Source organism: Eurypyga helias, unplaced genomic scaffold (genome assembly GCF_000690775.1).
Source record: "Eurypyga helias isolate BGI_N326 unplaced genomic scaffold, ASM69077v1 scaffold37223, whole genome shotgun sequence".
Classification (NCBI taxonomy): Eukaryota; Metazoa; Chordata; class Aves; order Eurypygiformes; family Eurypygidae; genus Eurypyga; species Eurypyga helias.
This window is the reverse complement of record NW_010242532.1, coordinates 42,340-48,393: the sequence shown is the minus strand read 5'-3', so window position 1 is coordinate 48,393 and position 6,054 is coordinate 42,340.

Here is a 6,054-nt window from a genome sequence, read left to right as displayed (position 1 = left end):
AGGAAAACGAGGACTAACACCGCTCGAAGAGGTCCTGTGCTGGTGCCGCTTCCCAAGTGGCTGGCGTTGCCAAATTCACCCCCTTGGGTATCCACCTGCAGCAAGGCACAGCAGAGGGCAAGCGTATCTGCAGTATTGCTGCAAGGGCTTTGTAGTTTTTTAAGACTGATTTTCTAGTCCAGCTTAATACCTAGACTTGTTTTCTCAGTGTTTAGGAATCTCATATCATGAAAGAGAGGGCAGGGGACATGAGCATGAGACCGATTTGCTGGGTTTATACTGCGAAGTGCTAAGGAGCTACTTGGTTATCCCAGGGCAGTCTTATTTTTATTGTTTGGAAAACATAACCAGCTGCAGTCAGCTGCACTTTATGGAAGGAAAACTTTTTAAATGCTGCATGTTGTTTTTAGAAAAATTAGTCTGGAAACAGCTATTTCCTGCCTATATCCATCTACTCAGCTATATTTATGTTTAAAGATTCAAAACTTTACAAATGGGACAAAGAAACATCCTACAGAACGACACTGAAACTGCTGGCTTTTTACTAGGAATTAATTTGATTCTTACGTATTCTCTAAAGTAATCATAGAAATACAGTTTTATTTATATATATACACACACATACATATAAATAGTGACATGCACACAGGATGTGCAATACTCAGGGTAGTGTCCAGAGAATGTCTAAGAGAAATTCCACTGCCAAGGCCTCCACACACACACAGTTTAAGAATTGTAGATTTTTTTTTTCTTTCAAGTCAGGATATCATCTGATTACTCTCTGAACCTGCTCAAACCACACTCAGACATTACCTCTTCCCTTATTTCATTTACTCTGCAGTATCCAGAACAGCTGGATGAATTTTCAAAAGCCTGCTCAAGACAGACACTGTAGTCTTTCGAAGTGTAATCTGATTTCTTTTTAACAGAGGCCTTGGATAAAAACTCCACATCAATCAAGGCAGTTTCTTTCCCCAACACATTTCTCCTGGTGAATGTGAAGCCCTAGAACAGCAGAGCTGCCAAGCATTCTACATTCAGCCGCTGCCGCAGTACAAGCTCGAGACCTTCTGTCTTGTTGCTGCAGAGCAAAAACTTTCTTCCTCAGAACTAGACTTAACTTTTTTTTCCTTTTTAAAGATTAAGGGCCTACATAAGCACAACTACCGCCGATTATTTTAACATCACCTGAGCTGACCAAAATTCCCAACTGGAGACACAACGCCAAACTAGCACGGCGAAGTCCCTCTCCCGCGGGGAGCGCCCAACTGGAGACACAACGCCAAACTTCAACTACGGTGAAGTCCCTCTCCCGCGGGGAGCATGTCTCAGCTCAGGTGGAGCAATGGAATTACATCAGTTCATACGTTTAAACAGAGCAGTGTTAGAGCATGTAAGTGTCATTTCACATTAAACGTGCAGATGCCGGAGGAGCCACTCCATTGTTAAACTCTAGGACTCAGGACAGCTTCTCACAAGTCCTAATATACACTGAAGCACTCTAAACCACTTCTGTGCAACCTAGCTCCATCTGCAGACCTCTTAGGGACAGTTACTCAGTTATCACCTTCTCATCTAATTTTGTTTTTTCCATATATATTGAGAACCAACCACTATTCTCTCCAGCTGGGAAAGAATCCCTTGTTCTTCAGCAGTCTCACATGCTTGGAATTACAACCGGTCAGAGCCCAGGCAGCGCACACCTTGCTGGTGCAGAGAACTCAGTGAGGCAAATCCGTTGCCGGATACAAGAAATTGGAAGTGCTGTTTGGTTTATGGTCATAGAATTATTTTTATAAGGCAATATAGTCAAGAAAGACAAGGCAGAGCTAAGACGTTCGCTTTCCTTTTGGTCTGTTCTGGCTGGTAACAACAGCCAACCCTCCTATATGATCCTTGAAAACACCTACTCCCTGTAGAAAGACAATATGGTTACAAAGTTAAGTGGCATGCCCAGGACCACCAACAATTTGGTGGTGCCTTCAGGCTTGGAAAGGCAGGACCTCGTCTCTCCTTGCTGGGGCTGTTGGAAGAGCTCCTGCAGTTGTAACGGCTCATCCACAATAGAAACAACAGCAGGCATCACTTGCCTTCGAAAGGGAACCCCGTATTTCTCCAACGGTTGTAACTCAGGTTGGATTAAAGAACTCCTTGGACCAATGAGCTGCTTAAAACTACGAGCTGCATAAGCCATCACCTCTTGCAGGTGATAGAGAAGACAGAGAATATGACTTGCAGGTACTGGCTAATCAGTCCATCTAGACGCACAATTACAAGGGACATGTCACTTCCCTGAGCAGTTATTCTGGCTGGTTGAACGAATGCACTGATGCTAGAGAAGAACCATGTATGTGCCATCCTTGCATTCAAGCAGCATCACAGGATGACTAACATCGTGCTAAATGTTTAGTGATATTACTACTAAAGCCTTAAGCCACACGTAAGCCTTAGTCACCTCAAACCCACGGCACGGTGTTAGAGCGCAGCTGGCTACCCGCGTTTAGAAGTGAGAGAGGTTGGTACTCACCCTGGAGAGCACACAGAAAGTGTCACAACTCCGCCTGGTCCAGACTTTATATGCCCTCTATCTCAAGGTTACTGGTGATAACTGTTTAAAGGCATCAGCAGTTTTCCTCCATGCCTATATTTGTCCGCCGGATCCCGGGTGAGGAGACAATGCGGGGACACGTGTGGCAAAGGGAGGGGGGCAGGAATGTCAGCGGGGAGCGGCATGCTCCTCGCCGGGCGCCCCTCACCGCACCATTCTTGCTCCATGACTTCATGGAAGAAGCTTTTCCCATCTCTTTGTTTTCACAGGGGCAAGTATTACTTTTCCCAGTGCCTCAGAACTTAATTACCACGGGCTTGGGTGTGTGAAAACTAAGACTATTCAGATGTAACTCCCCTAGAAAATAAAAATCAAAGCCTCTTGCACAAGGTACGTGCAATTTTAAAGGGACTTTGGTTATGTGAACCAACTGCCTTCAAGCAACAAAGAATATGAGTTTGCACATCCCAAACTCCTTAAATGCCTTTCTTACTCTCCAGAAGATAAAAGAGGCTCAGGTTTGGGATACACAGGTATTGCCCAGTTTATGAGTAAGGCAAGAGAGTGATGAAACATAAGAATATATTGATTCTGCCTGGAAAGTGAATCACAGATAATGAAGAAAGTAGGTACCAATTTTAATGAGATCTCTGCCTCAGGAAACTCATTTATGAGACCAAGTTCAGGCAATGTCTGGCCTTCTTATCACAAACTAATTTTTCCTGTAAAACAAGAACCATAAGTAACTCAGGTCTCATTTCACTTCAACCCGTAAATAGCAAAACAACTGACATCCAGACCAATTTGCTTTTACCAGCATGGGTAAATATATAGGTTTCCCCTGGTTCTAGTCTAAACTGAATATAATAGCACATAGAAAAATAAATATTGTGGGTAATGCTTGCTGACCACAGGGAAGGCAATATATTAGGGCTTTAGAAAATTCAATTCCAAATAAGCAAAATGAAGCCAGAAGGGAGCTTATCCACAGCTTCATCAAATTCTTTGATACCCGCAGGAGCAAGTGGCTTGGTTTGTGACCAGGCAAGAAGAAAAATGTTTGCATACTGAGTCTGCTATTTTTAAAGCTGTTGTCCTGATGACTGGGCAGCAACAGGTTGCCTAGACAAAGTAGGTTTTTAAGAAACAGAGGGATTTATGGAAGCAATAGACTCAAGGATGGAAGATTGATGTGGCAGGTCTGAGGATCCAAGTGTTTTAGTCACTGGGTATTTTTAGCATTTGGGGAATGCAACCAAGAGACAGAGAATTACTACTGCTTTGCTAGAGCCATGCCCACCTCCAGACAGGCTTAAGTTGAGGAGAGAGCCCTTTGCTAAAGCTGGAGGCGAGGCTTTCGGTCCTGGTCTGGGTACCTGCGTGAAAGTAAGCGGCGCTGGAGCTGGAAACAGCAGCATGTGCCATGCTCCAGTGCTCGACTGGCTGTCGTGCTCTTCTTGCTTGTTTCCTTAAACCAGAAGCGCTTCCCACCCTTCCGCTTTAGAGGTGCTTGGTGCCCTGCAGCATAGTTGTATGTTGATGTCAGACCTAACTCATACAATCTGTGCTTTACATGTGGCGAAAAAGAAATAGAGCTAGTGATTCTGGCCGCTTAGATGAACGGTGCGCGATTGTGTAAAGGTCAAGCAGATGCTCCTGATTGTGTAATTCGTAACCAGGTAAATTGTATGTATCACCCACATTTATGGATGCTGTTAATCTGCTGTGAAGACTGAAAATATGATTATTTCATGCCATGAGGGTATAATGCACCAAATACTGTCTCCCTCCTTCTCCTTTCTCACATTGCCAGTAGCTCTGCTTCTAAACACTATATTCCTATTACCACCTACTTTGCTTAGAAGAAGGCATCTTTTTACAAGTAGTCTGTTATCACATTTTTTCAGTTCTGCAAATACTCAGCTTTCATTAGTCCTGCACAAACACTACAATCTCACTCCCACGGCTCCCTTTTCTTTTTTGGGGCTGCAAACAACTGTTTCTGTGGCTAATGCCAATGCAATTTCAATGCTTGTGTCCCTTAGAAAGGGACAGAGTCAGCACTGGTTCAAACACAATAGATTTGTTTTCCTTGCTAGCCTGGTGCGAACGGGTTTTGCACACGTTATTCCCGCCTTTCTGGAGTTTATTTGCTTCGTCTTAGTACGAACCAGAATTTGCAGCACATTTCCCCTAGATTAAATTTGTAACGGTGACAACCAAAGACATTTGTCTCTTGCAGGGGCTACTTTTAGAAAGGTTAATGCTGGTCACTGTTTCTAGGGAAACAAGGGACTTTGATAAGAAACCCTTGTGACTAACCTATTTTTAATAACATTACATGTTGGAAAGGAATGCAATAACGTTTATCAGCTCTAGACACAGATAATGTCAATACTGTGGCCTTATATAGAACAGTTGGTGTCTGGGATCTGTTAGACCAGTTATGAAGCCTCTTTATTTTCTTAGAAAAAAAAAAAAAGATTGACCAGGCAGCTGTGTTTTGACAAAAGCTGGCCTTCAGGCTACTCTAATAAAGTGTGCACTGTAATAACCTGGCCCTCCTGGAAAGCAAGATCAATGAGATAGAAAGACATTAGTTCCAGATACACACACTTGGAGAAAGCATCTTCTGAGCCAGGACTCTCAGGACTGCTCCACAAGTGGGCAGAGAGACTATCCCTCTGCAAGATGGATCAAGGCGACTGCACCTAAAGAGATTGATGGCCTGTGATTCACCTCAGGGGTTTTTTGGTGACTGGTCCCTGCTGCTGTTGGAGTCTCCATTTAAAGGACAAATGTGAAAGAGCCAAAATAATCTAGTCAGATGTTCTTTGAAAGAGAAAGCTCATCCACGTGGGAACAGTTTCAGTGGAAGAAAAACGTAAGTGTCGTACCCAGCAGCAAATCCAGGCCCATTCCGTAGGTGTGGATGTAATTTCTCTTGTGAGGAACTATGGTTTAATTCTTCAAACCACTGATGCCCAAAGAGAAATTGGAGGGGGAGAGAAGCTTAGCTTTAAAAATAGTTGCACTCTGCTACATCTCTAAAGGATGAGAAAATTGGCACCAAACAGTGCCTTTGAAGCGTGTTTATGACAGCTAGATTTGCGCTATTAGAACGGCAGATTTTCAGGTTTCTGCAGGGCTTTGTCCTCCCTCTGCTGCAGTGCAACACACCAGGCAGCAGATACAAGCATCTGTAGCGGGAGCTTCTGTTCACCATCCTCTCAGAATCATAATTTTAAATAGTTTCCTCCACTTAATTCTCTGCTGATAGCTACTGTGTGGTGTGATAGTATAGAGGAAATCTAAATTTCTCTATGGAACGCAGCTGCTTTCATGCAAACATGCCTGGGGAAATAATTTCTAAGCCACTAAAAATGTTCTAAGTGCCTTTTAAGCCACTGAAATCCATGATCTATTGTTATCAGTATGCAGACCCCTGAAACAGAATACCCCTGCCTGCTTTGAACAGCTTGAAGTCACCAGTGGCTGTGGAGAAT